Raw genomic sequence first — 12,186 nt, 5'->3', positions numbered from 1 at the left:
CTTTGTTTCCTGAAGTACCCCCACAGATGATAAAGAGAGACCGGTTTGTGGCTGGTCTGGAGCCAACCCTCCATCTGAAGGTGGAGCTGAGAGATCTGGATAGCTTTGAGGAGGCTGTCAGAGTTGCTCGAGAGAAGGAGTGGAAGGTGAAGCATCTGAGGCAGTTGGGAATACAGGAAGAGCCGAAGAAGTTTGTGAAGATACCAGAGATTGAGAGTATGCATCCTGAAAGAGAAGCTGTTGTTGTTCTTAAACAAGAGGATACTTTGAAGAGAGACATTCATGAAGTAGTGGAACTCATGAGGTCTTTAAGCTTGAATTGGATAGAGTCTGCAGGAAGAGGAAGAGGCATAGGTGTTATGGGAAGAAAGACTGATGCATCATCTGGTTCTGAAGGAAATTCAGTAGATATTGAAAGAGGGAGAGGGTATCCGAGTGATGTGCAATGCTGGAATTGTGGTGAGTGGGGTCATATCAGTCCTCCGCAATGTGAGAAACCAGCCAAAGCTAATGGTGGTATGTATCAATTGTCTATAGGAATGAATGATAGGGTGATTGACCCTAATATGCAGATGAAGGATGCAATTCAGCCCAATGTTCATGAAGTCCGTAAGGTCACATTTGCAGAGCAGGATATGGGATAGATTAACCTATTGGAGATGGAGAAGGGTAAGGTTTTTGGAATCATCCCTGAAGAGTTTTCAGAAGATGAGGAGGAGGATGGAAGTATTGATGATGAGGAGGAGGAGGATGGAAGTATTGATGATGTGCAGCCAGTTACGATTCAGCCTATGATTAGGGAAGTGATGAAGACTCCAGTGTGCTATCTACCATGTGAACAGTCTACTAATTTTTCCTTGCATGTTATCAGGGATGAGGATAAGGGTTCCTGTATATCTGTTTGTCATGATTCTAATGTGGAAGAGGCTGCTGGTCATACCATTAAACAGGCTGAAACTGATTATGAGCTTGCTGATTGTACTTCTAACTCTTGGCAGAGAAATTCTGATATGTTGTTTAAGAAGATTATTGATGATGCTACAGATTGTAAGAGTGATGTTAACGCTGAGGAACCTGATGTGTTTGAGTATGGAGATGACTTGAATGATCTCTTTGATTCAGAAATGAGTAATGACTTGCATATGCCTGTACTTCAGCCAGTCAAGGTAGAATGTGATGATCGAAATGTTACTAATGAAGATACTATGGATGAAGAACATATTGATGATCTGGGTGATGAGTTGGTTTTGCAGCTTGTGAGAATTTGGATGATGAGCTGAACTGTATTCTTGATAATGCATTGGATGATCTGTTGGAATTAGCTTCCTTGGAGAAGATAACAAATACTTGCATACCAGTTGTGCAGGAAGGGAGTGATGATGTGACTGATGATGAGTTAGATGCTATTTTGGATGATGATGTGATAGATTTTGCATGTGCAGTTGCTGATCATAAGGTGTGTGTTTCTTGTCATGCCCAAGAGAATGAGTCAGTTGTCAGTAGTAGTGAGAATGCATGTGAGGCTATTGTTGTTGGTCAAGGGGACCAAGATGCTTTGCCTGGCAGTTTAGGAAGCTTAGACTTGGTAGAGATGCCTGTGCAAGATGTGGAGAATCTTGAAGGATCACCAATGGTCTTGAAGCTAGAGAAACTACAGGGAAGTGGCAATGATGAGTCTACAGTGCAGGAAGCTGCTATGTTTGATGTTGATGGGCTGAAGCGAAACGAGTTTATGGTGGATACACCTCATGTTGATGCTCAACATATGGATGAGTGGTTTGGCTATAGTCTTAGTTTGGCAGTTTGTCCAGAGGAAGAGTTGGAAACCAATGATGTAGGTTGCAAATTGGATGACCATGAGATGGAAGTTGATGATCAGATGTTTGTTAATTCAGTATATGATTATGAGTGGAATTCATATGTGCTAGAGAGGAGTAGAGGTGAGGAATGGTTGTTTCCATCACAAGATTATGTGAGCTGGTATGGAGGAGGAAATGCACTACTATATATTGATAATGCCATATATAAAGAACCCAGGGGGTTGCTGAAAATGGAAGATCATGACAGGATGTATCAATGGTTATTCGATAGAGGAAAATGCTTGAAGAATTGGAAGGTGTATGCACCGAGATTTTTGTTTGATCCAGGAGGATAAATGGTCTCTGTTTGTACAGCTGCTGGACATGAATGTCTCAACAGAAAAAGGGGGTTGCTAAATATGTGTGAAGATTATTGAAAACCCCAAACTCAACTTGTACATGTGTACATGAGTGATGTTCCGTATTGTGGTGCATGGGAGCACCCATTGACTCAGCGTGGGCGTCATGGATGTGTGGTTGTATGCGGCAATCAAACTTTAGGCTTTGATGGAAGTGTATGTGCAAGGGAAATGATGAGCCCAAGGTGTGGGAGTACCAGGCTAATCCAGAGCGTGGTCTGCTTGAGATGGTGTCAGTCATTCAGTTGCTCTGTACATGTGCGTGTCTCAAAAAACATAAAGTGGGCACTTGTAAATTGTATTCAAAAATGTGCAAGTGCATGAGGGCAATTAGTTGTTGGGGGTGCTAATATGTGTATGAGGGGTGAAAATGTCCAAGATTAAAGGAAAGCATAAAAGAAGGGTGATGTCGCTATGTGTGTGCATGGCAGGAGAGAGATGGCGCAAGGAGATTCGAGAAGGGAGGAATGCCAATTCAGGCCATGGGCGGCGGTTTTTTTCAAGAACAGAGAGGAGGAGCATTGCAACGAAGGCGGCGCCTGTCTTTCCTATGAGTGGAAGTGCTGTGAGCTATGTACAGAGAGGAGAGATGTTTTGGGTGTTGCTTTGTTTGTTGTCGCCGGTTTTTTGAGGCTGGCGATACCAAAGTTTTTTGTGTGTGTTGTTTTTGTATTGCTGCCGTAGCTGCAGAGGACAGAGGTGTGTTTCTTGTCTGTATTGCTGCCTCTGAGCGCAGAGTTTGTTGTGTTGTTGAGAGGCGCAGTTGACAGCGAGCAGAGCTGGTTCTTTGAGGCTGGCGATGCCAGAGAATTTTTTGTGTGTTGTTTGTTTGGTTGACGCCGCTGCTGTCAGTGTGTGTTATTTTGTTTGTGTTGCTGCCACTAGTGTGAGAGAGCCACACAGAAAGAGAGAGAGAGAGAGAGAGCAGAGATTTCCTTGTTGACTCTCACTCCAATCTTGCAAGGGTGTGCAACAAAGCCTACCTCCTCAATACAGCCGGCCTATGAACTCTAGTTGGCACCTTCTGGCGGTCATCATCTTCTCCAGTGCAATCACTGTTGATGGTGGCAAGCGATAGTGTTTTTGGTCTTCAATCCAAAGATGTTGAAGTTGCGCATGGAGTCTCTAATCTTGGGGCTGGAGAAGTTGACCTTGCTTGTTTTGAGGGAGGTGATTAAGGGTACTAGTCAGTCATAGTACATATCGATGAAGGGGAGTGGGCTGAATGTGAATGGGTTTTAGATGAAGATGGTTTTGAGGATGTAATGGATGTTCAACTCTGTAAAGACGAAGACTTGTATTGAAATAAAGTTTTGTACATGCTCTTGGGTCTGGTGTTCTGGGTGTGTTTGTATCAGTGTATGGAAGTGTGACACTCTATAAAGGCATAAACAGCTATACCGCTTCTGTGTCATCAACGGTTTGGTGTGGAATATGTCCACATACTGTTCTTGAATCATACCAGATCTCATAAGTTTTTTACATCAGGAGGCAGCCGTTTGTAGGGGTGAAAATTGCCCAATTTACCACTGCTGCTGTTTTGAACTGCATAAGGCCCAGTGGATCTTATTGACTTTTGAAGGTCTTCCCCTGGGGTGATTCACATGAAACTTGATGTGAGGATGTAAGACATGCCTATGGACAGATCTGAATAGTTTTCATCACTTTTGGGTCTACTGTTGAGAAGGTGCATCAGTGGAATTCGTGTCTGGTCCAAGTGTGAAAAGTTGCTAAAGCTACGGACATGTTTGTGAACCGATGAAGGTTTTGCTGAGTGTAATTTGCATTGGGCTTATTGTGCAAGTAAACAAGAGATAGGGCACTATCAGTATTACCTGGGAGCTAATTGCATGTACCGGGAGCTCCCAATGCATGCCAGTAACTACTGGCGTTCTTAGGTAGCACTCGGCATGCTTTGGGAGCCAAATGGCAAGGCTAAAACCTAGTAGGAATGTAAAGATGACAAGGTTCATGCGACTTCTCTATATGCACATACATCTCTAGGAATGAAAAAAAAAGCATTACTAGAATTCATTTTGTAACTCCATCATGGAAACCAACCAGGGAGAAAAAACGTGCTTGTGGACTTGTTTACAAAAAAGCATGCATAGAAGTGGAACAATGATAAGATGGTGTGCTTTTATAATTTTTGACACATTTAGATACAGCGGATACAAAGTATCTAAAGCTCAATGATATAAAAATGGAAATCATAGTATTTATTTATAGTCTATGGACTTCATGTCGAATGTCCCCTTCCAAACGGCAAAAAAAATTCAAAAGAAAATCCCTATTTCCTTCATATCTTTATGCACATGGACTTGATAAGATCAGATTATCTAGAGTATATAAAAATCCTCCTAGACCTTGGTTCTCTAGTTCTTAGTCCTTCCAACTTTAATGCCATATGACTACTAATTATGCATGCTATAATACTCATGCTATAATATATAGAGATCCAATCAAAGTCTTGTGCAATTTAGTAATCAAATAGCACTCTTGTGTAAATAGATATTTAGTGACTCCAGGAGTATTAAAAATCCCTTATCTATGAATTGAAAATCCATACCTGCATCAAAAAAATTGGAAATCCCTTATCTATGGATTTTGAGTATTTAAAATAACCCCTTTTTCTATACTAACAACTTTAAAAATAAAAATAAAAAATCCCTTATATAAGTACCTCTCTATAAATTTATGCCTAAATATGAATTAAAATATATTGTCTTGAACTACATTTACATATTTTTGAGTGAATCCTCTGAGTATTATGAAAATAGTGCTATATATAGTAATATAGCAAAGCACACAGTGTAAAAAGTGCAATATGGCAATCAAATAGTGTTCTTATACTATATAGAAATTGTGCTTTATATATATAGAAGGGTTATACTATAGAGCTATCTTGTTGTTATGAAACTTCTATGTACACTAGGCATTGCTATAATATAGCAATATGTGTGAGTATTATATAGCAATACTCTATTGGTTTTACAACATTTCATTCTTAGAAAAGAGTAAGCTAATGCTTCAGATTGCTTGCAAAAATTCAACACATGAACAAGTCTCTTGAGCTTTCAATCTAAAATCTCCTTCTTGTTTTCTAAAAAAAAGGAGAGTAATAAGTGCACGTACTATAGAGGAGATGATTTGTGAGGAGCTAAATTAAATGAGAGAGGAAGAGGCTACCATACTAGAGCATGAATATTTTCCATGGTACAAGGTAGGGAAGAGAAAAAGCAACAATGGGAAAGAGGATAGTTTGCCTCTTGAATCTACAATGGTAAAGTTGAAAAGGGACACAAAATGAAAACTAGTGGGGATACAAACAGTATGTTTTGATATATTATACTACCACCTACAAAGTCTAAGTCCCTTTGGGTGCTTTACGTATGGAAATATGCACTCTAAGAAGTTTTATGAAGGAAAACTCGATGCTAGTGGTGAAATAATGTTGGATACTAGTGAATCTCATGTAAACACTCCTACAAACACTTCTTGTTTTTACAAACACTGCCAATGGTGAGTTGGCTGAGCCTCCAGGAAGACAATAGGGGAATAGAAAGGGGGATAAAGGAGATAGTAAAATATCCAACAAATCGAAGATGTACAAGAATTTATCAAGTTACTTTTAGAGTTAGATAGTGGATTTTAGACCGTGTTGTCTATGTAATAAATTTAGAGTTTCTTTTAGATTTAGGTAGTGACATTCAGACCATATTGTCTATGTAATACATTTATAGTTTTTTTAGAGTTAGGTAGTGGATTTTAGACCACATTATCGATGTAATAAGTTTAGAGTTCGGTAGTAAGCTTTAGAACACATTGTCTATGTAATACATTTAGAGTTAGTTAGTGGCTTTTAGACCACATTGTCTATGTAAAAGCTTAGGTATGTTTTTCCCATTCTACTTTTTATGAGAATGAGATATGTTTTTAAATACCTTTACGAATGTGTCCTAGTTGTTCCAATTAATGTCGGTTCTAAAAATTAACATATAATTCATGTTTATTCATGTAAATATGTTATTATAAAGAGTTGGGAAGTGTAGAGCTTGAAAATATAGAGCTACCTACTAAAGATCTTGAAAATATAGTCATCTCTAGCATAACATTTTGGCCCTAGAAATGTATAACCTGCAAACTATGAATGTGCAAAGCCAACAAATATGGAGCTGCTCCTTGTATGGATGCAAAGATAGGCCTTGAAAATGTTATAACCTACAAATGTGGATCCTAAGAAGATGTATAGTCCACAAATGTAGAAGCTTCAAAGGAAGAGCCATAAAATGTAAATCCTATAAATGTAGATTCTTCAAAGGAAGAGCCATCAAATGGAAAGCGTATAAATTTAGAGCCTTCAAAGGAAGAGCCATCAAATGGAAAGCCTATAAATTTAGAACTTATAAAGAAATAGCCAAATGTAGAAGAACTTGCTGTTAATCCCATTTTGGATTAACAAACATGATCCTCTAATTGAGCACATTAATAAATGTCATGAAATGGCACTATAAAAGTTATACATTAGGAGATATTGGCCACCCAAGGCCTAGTTAAGTAAGTTTTGGATGCCCAAGTGTGTATAAGGGCCAAATGTATATAAGGCATTTTCTCATAATGAAAAGACACAATCCCCTTTGTTCTATAGAGAGATCTTCCTTGTGTCTTTGGAGAGATTGAGAGCATTCTAGCATTATTCCTTTTCTCTACTTATGTGATTCATGCTTGTGTGGAAGAGTGAGAGAGAGTGATTGCCTTAATGCGACAGTGCGAGCAACTCTACGATGATAGTGTGGAGGTGGAGCTTGGAGGTTGGAGCTTAACAAGTGAGCTTGGAGGCCTCGAGGGACTCAAGTTCAAAGCATTGGTATACCTATGATAGTTGTGATCTATTGCTCATCCTTTAGGTGAATGCATTGAGTTCCCTCTTGGAGGTGTGGTAGCCCATAACATTTTTGGTGCCGCTGCCGAGGGAAACACCTTTGTTTCTTCCATCTTCTTAGAGTTTCAATTCCCATTGCATAAGATTCATGATTGGCCTTGCATTTTGGTAGTGCATTGTGTAGAAAATGAATGGATAAGATTTGTGTGGTAGTAAGAAATCATGAGAAATCGGTTGTGATGTTGCGTATGTGTGTGGTGGAGTGGCTAGAGCTTCATTGTGTTTTCTTGTTAGTTTTGATATTTGAATTATTGGAAGTATCAATGCATGAACGAACAGGTTGGTGTTCTGTTTCCTTCTTTTTCAAAAATTCACAAAAATCAAAAACATAAGTGGCCATTGACTGTGCCGAGAACTTGCATTCCATTCCTTAGGCGTGGCACAATAAATTTGGGATTCGTTGGATAAGTATTTTGCACCCAGAAACATAACATTTGATGCGGGAAGCTTCCACATGTGAAACTACAAAAAATTTTCATGCCATGAACTTTTTCTACAAACTTCACGTCGTGAATCTCTCTCGATATCAGCTCTCCAATAAACATCGCAAATCATGGGATGGCCTTGCCAAAAATAGGCAACCTTATCCTGACACCTCTGATGCCATGAAGGCTGACAAAACTTTTGATCACGTGAAAGTTCAGGAAATTTTTACGGCGTGAACCCTTTGGAAAAACCTCACGCCATTAACCAATTAGAAAATCTTCATGCCATGAACCAATTAAAAAATCTTCACGTCGTGAACCAATTGGTGTCACGACGTGAATTTTTTCTGCAAACTCACAGTTTAGTCCAATCCAGCGAATAGTCAGGCCAAGGCCACAAAGGTCGGTAAGGGAGGGATGCCTATAGCAAAGAAGAGGGGATCTGACCCTAAAACAAAAAATCTTTGAATACGTGAAAGTGTAGAAAAAATTCACCCCGTGGACCTTTTTCTGACACTTCATGCCGGGAACTATTCTCTGCAATTTCATGGCTTCAGAAACAAAGCAATAGAATTAGAGCAAAATCAAATTGGGTCGACAAAGTAGCCTATCAAATCATACATACATGCACTTAAGATCTGGAAAACTCATCGGAGACGATCTTACACCTAAAGATAGTGCATCAAATCACCCGGGATATTTCTATAAAAAATGTGTGGATTAAGGACATTCCACAACAACACACCTGACCTGACCACCGTTGAAACTAGTAGTAGCAAAGAATCCATGGAAGAAGGGTTGAGGTACGCTAGGTTTGGGGAAGAGGAGAAACCACCCTCCCCAACTAGATCCAGTGGTATCATTGATATTGCCTAGGGATTTTTTGCTCTCCAAACCAGTCATGAGTGATGAAGAAGTGCAATCTGCAACAAGCATGGATCCATCAACCCCAGCGCACACTGGGGTTGATGGATCCACGACAAGAAGTGCCCATCCAAATGTCGGACTTGGTCCACGACAAGAAGTGCCCATCCAAATGTCGAATTCTAGGTTGTCGAACACCAGCTTAAGGAAACAAGAGCTCGATACTTGAAGGACGAGAGCTGAGCGAAAGGAAACGAGAAGTTTACACCTACTCCAATCACGGGGAAAGGAGCCAAAATTGGTTATGGGAAGAAGTGAGAGAGAAATTCCAAACTTGGAACCCATAAATGAGGAGTCCAGAGGTGAGGAAGGGTTTACAACCATAGAAGAAAAGGATAACCTAGCAAGAGTGGTGGCGGGCGAAGTGGAGGACCGTCTGTACACCAAAAAGGATATTGAGCAAATGATCAATCATCCTACGTTCCTACAAGACATGGATTTGTTATTTTTATTATTATTGTTGTTGTTGTTTTTGTGGTTTTTCATGTTCTTAGGGCTTGCGCACATAGATTGTATTAGACTTAGTTTGCATCCATTACATCAAACAATGCAATAGAATGCAATTTTTAGTGAATTTTAACTTTCTTTAGTGTTAAACATAGAACTAAGATCATTAATGCTAGTTTAATTGTGTGTTTGTTGTTAAAATTGTTTAGATTAAAGTGTTAGCAAGCATTAGGAGTAGCTTAATCTTTCAAAAAAAAATTAAAACCATAAAAAAAACCCTTAAATTTAACTAATTTCTCTTAATGGGCTAGTTTTTGTAATTAAGGGTGATTAATCTTGTTCAAGAGGCCAAAAATTTAGAAAATGTGTTAATTGGGGTCTAAATTGATCATATGAGTAGTCAAAATTGGTATTTTTGAGTGTTTTGAGAGCATTTAGATGCATCAAAACACCTAATCACATCAAATTTTTCATCAATTACAGCAATTTGACTCTCTTTGCTTAATTTTGCCTTAAAAGAGAAGACCATAATTAAGAGTCTAATTAATTTCCTATTTTGAGATTAATTTACACAATTGTTTATGCCCAAAGATTAGCATTCCCTTGCTCTATCCAATGATGTTCTCAATTGTGTGAATTAATTAGGGACTAGTGGTTAATTAGAGTTCTTGATTAGTGTAAAAGAGGAAAAGATTAGTGAAAGAATTAAACTTTAATCACTTTTTCACATAACTCATTAAGGCTAATGAGCATTCAATGAGTAGATGCTCATGAGTTGTCAAAATTATCCATTTTGGGGGTCATTTATGAGGGGTGTCATTAAAAGGTTGACTTTTTTGATTCCCACTTACCTTTTTGGAAAAATGCCCATACCCCTTTTCTTTTAAAATTAAAAAAATATTCCCCCCCCAAAAACGAAAATTCGTATTTCCCACTAGACTCCAAAAAAAAACGTAACTGTGATAAAAAATCCGGCCGTGAAAGAAATTCCGGCGAAAACATTCCAGCGTGAAAGAAATTCCAGCGAAAACATTCTGGCCGTGAAAGAAATTCCGGCTGTGAAAGAAATTATGGCGAAACATTCCGGGTGTGAAAGAAATTATGGCAAAATATTTCAACTAAAACATTCCGATTGTGAAAGAAATTCTGAAATTCGGGCGAAAAAATTTCGACCGTGAAAGAAAACATTTCTGGCCCCGTGAAAAATCATTCGTCGATTTTTTTTTTGGAATTTTCTGTGAAGTCCAGTTCACATCACTGCATGAAACTTTGAAGGCCCGTATCTCCTAAATCGTATATTCGATGAAGGCACTCTAGGACTCATCGGAAAGGTGACATCGAGCTCTTTAACTTTGGACTATGTCGTCTGAAGTCAAAATCGACCATTTTGGCCTCCAATAAGTAGCCTCAAAATTCAACCGAGAAATCGAGGCAAAAAACAGTCCAAAAACAAGCCCCTCTACACAATGACCTACCATCTGCGTCAACGACCAACTCTGATAAAGCATCTACTCCTTCAACCCCATCCTCACCTATACGAAGTTCGATGCCAAGACCTCGCAACAATCAACGTCTATTCTTGAAGTTCCCACAGCCAACAAACCATCTCTCTCTAACAAGGAACTCAAAGGAAAAACCCTAGAGCCTATGCATCTTCATCGACAAACCTCACTAAAAAAGGAGACAACCACATGCTCAAAGGCCTCGTCATCAGCCACTCCACAAGAGACTCTAACCTCATCATCAACAATGCCCACCATGAGTCTCAAAACTATAGCCTCAACACTAACCAAAGTCAAGAAGGGCCCCAAACCTTCCACATCAACCCTCAAGAAAACTCCACCAAGACTCCCACAATCATGATATCGATAGTCAAAACATCTTCCTCAACGTAGCACTCAAAAGCCAAGGAAAAAGAAAAGTACTCCACAAAAGCCTATGCGAGTTCCTCAAAAAACTCCACCAATGCAAGAAGTATGGGTACCAAAAACAATGCTGCACGCACAAGGGTAATACCAAATAAATACCAAAGCTTGGGTCCCCAAGGGCATCACAAAGTCCCCTAAGCTTGCACAAAGAAGAAAGCCTCGTTACCAAGCACATCGGCCACCAATTTACAGTGTTCATCAAAGATGGGTGCCTGTGCATGTGCTTCAACAACAAGAATACTATGATGGTAATTCTATCATATGGTTGCCAAAATCGAACAATGTGAAGAAAACCTCACCACCAACTTCAACCCCTACAACTTTACCTAAAGTTTGACAAGAATGGAGGCCCAAGCAACGACAAGAAAATCACTCAACAACTCTCGTGCATTTAGCACCAACACAAGAGCTTGTGTGTTCAACCAAACAATCAACAGTCTTCCCTACTGCGTTGAAAACATCTGAGCAACAAATTCCAGAATCAATACCCACATCTGCAACAATGGAGACTTCTGAGCGCATCAAGGACAACATAACAATGCTCTTGTCACTCCTCTAGATGTGAGAAATAAGTGCATAAGAAGTGGTTGCTTGCAAGTCATGACCTAGATGACCCATTAAAAAACAAAAAACCCTCGGGGTCAAAACCTGCAACTTCACCGAATTAGGCCATCTCACGAAATAACCAGCTGCTCCATGAGTACATATTCATACTCATGCATTGGAGAACATTTGCACCACAACCTCACCATCGACAACTTCCAGGTATATCTCTAGATGGGGGGCCATGGTGGGCGAAAGCTTGGTCAATAGTACAACCCATCGCCTGGAATTTTCCTTCAAATTATAAACCTCTCCAAATGACACCACCATCTTCACAAATCAATGATCTTCAATCCTTACTAAAGATATCTATATTAGCCTTGCAAGTCGACGTAATTTTTTCAATCCTCAAACACCAACAAGTGGCAGTCTATATGACTCAATTCTTGTACTTCAAGTAAATATGCTTCATAAGAGCACTGAAAGCATTCTTGCTTCTTCTTCTCCAAGCGTTGTGTGCTTTCCTGCAACCCTAATTCCAACACTTATGACCCAAGGATACACACCCATATATATATATATATATATATATATATATATATATATATATATATATATATATATATATGTATGTATATGTATATATATGTATATGTATATGTGTATATATATATATATATGTATATATGTATACATATATATATATATATTTATATATGTATACGTATACATATATATATATATATTTATATATGTATA

The sequence above is a fragment of the Cibotium barometz genome, chromosome 54 (assembly GCF_041138505.1).
Source record: "Cibotium barometz isolate CiBa-2024 chromosome 54, ASM4113850v1, whole genome shotgun sequence".
In the NCBI taxonomy this organism is placed as follows: domain Eukaryota; kingdom Viridiplantae; phylum Streptophyta; class Polypodiopsida; order Cyatheales; family Cibotiaceae; genus Cibotium; species Cibotium barometz.
Note: the sequence above shows the minus strand (reverse complement) of the source record.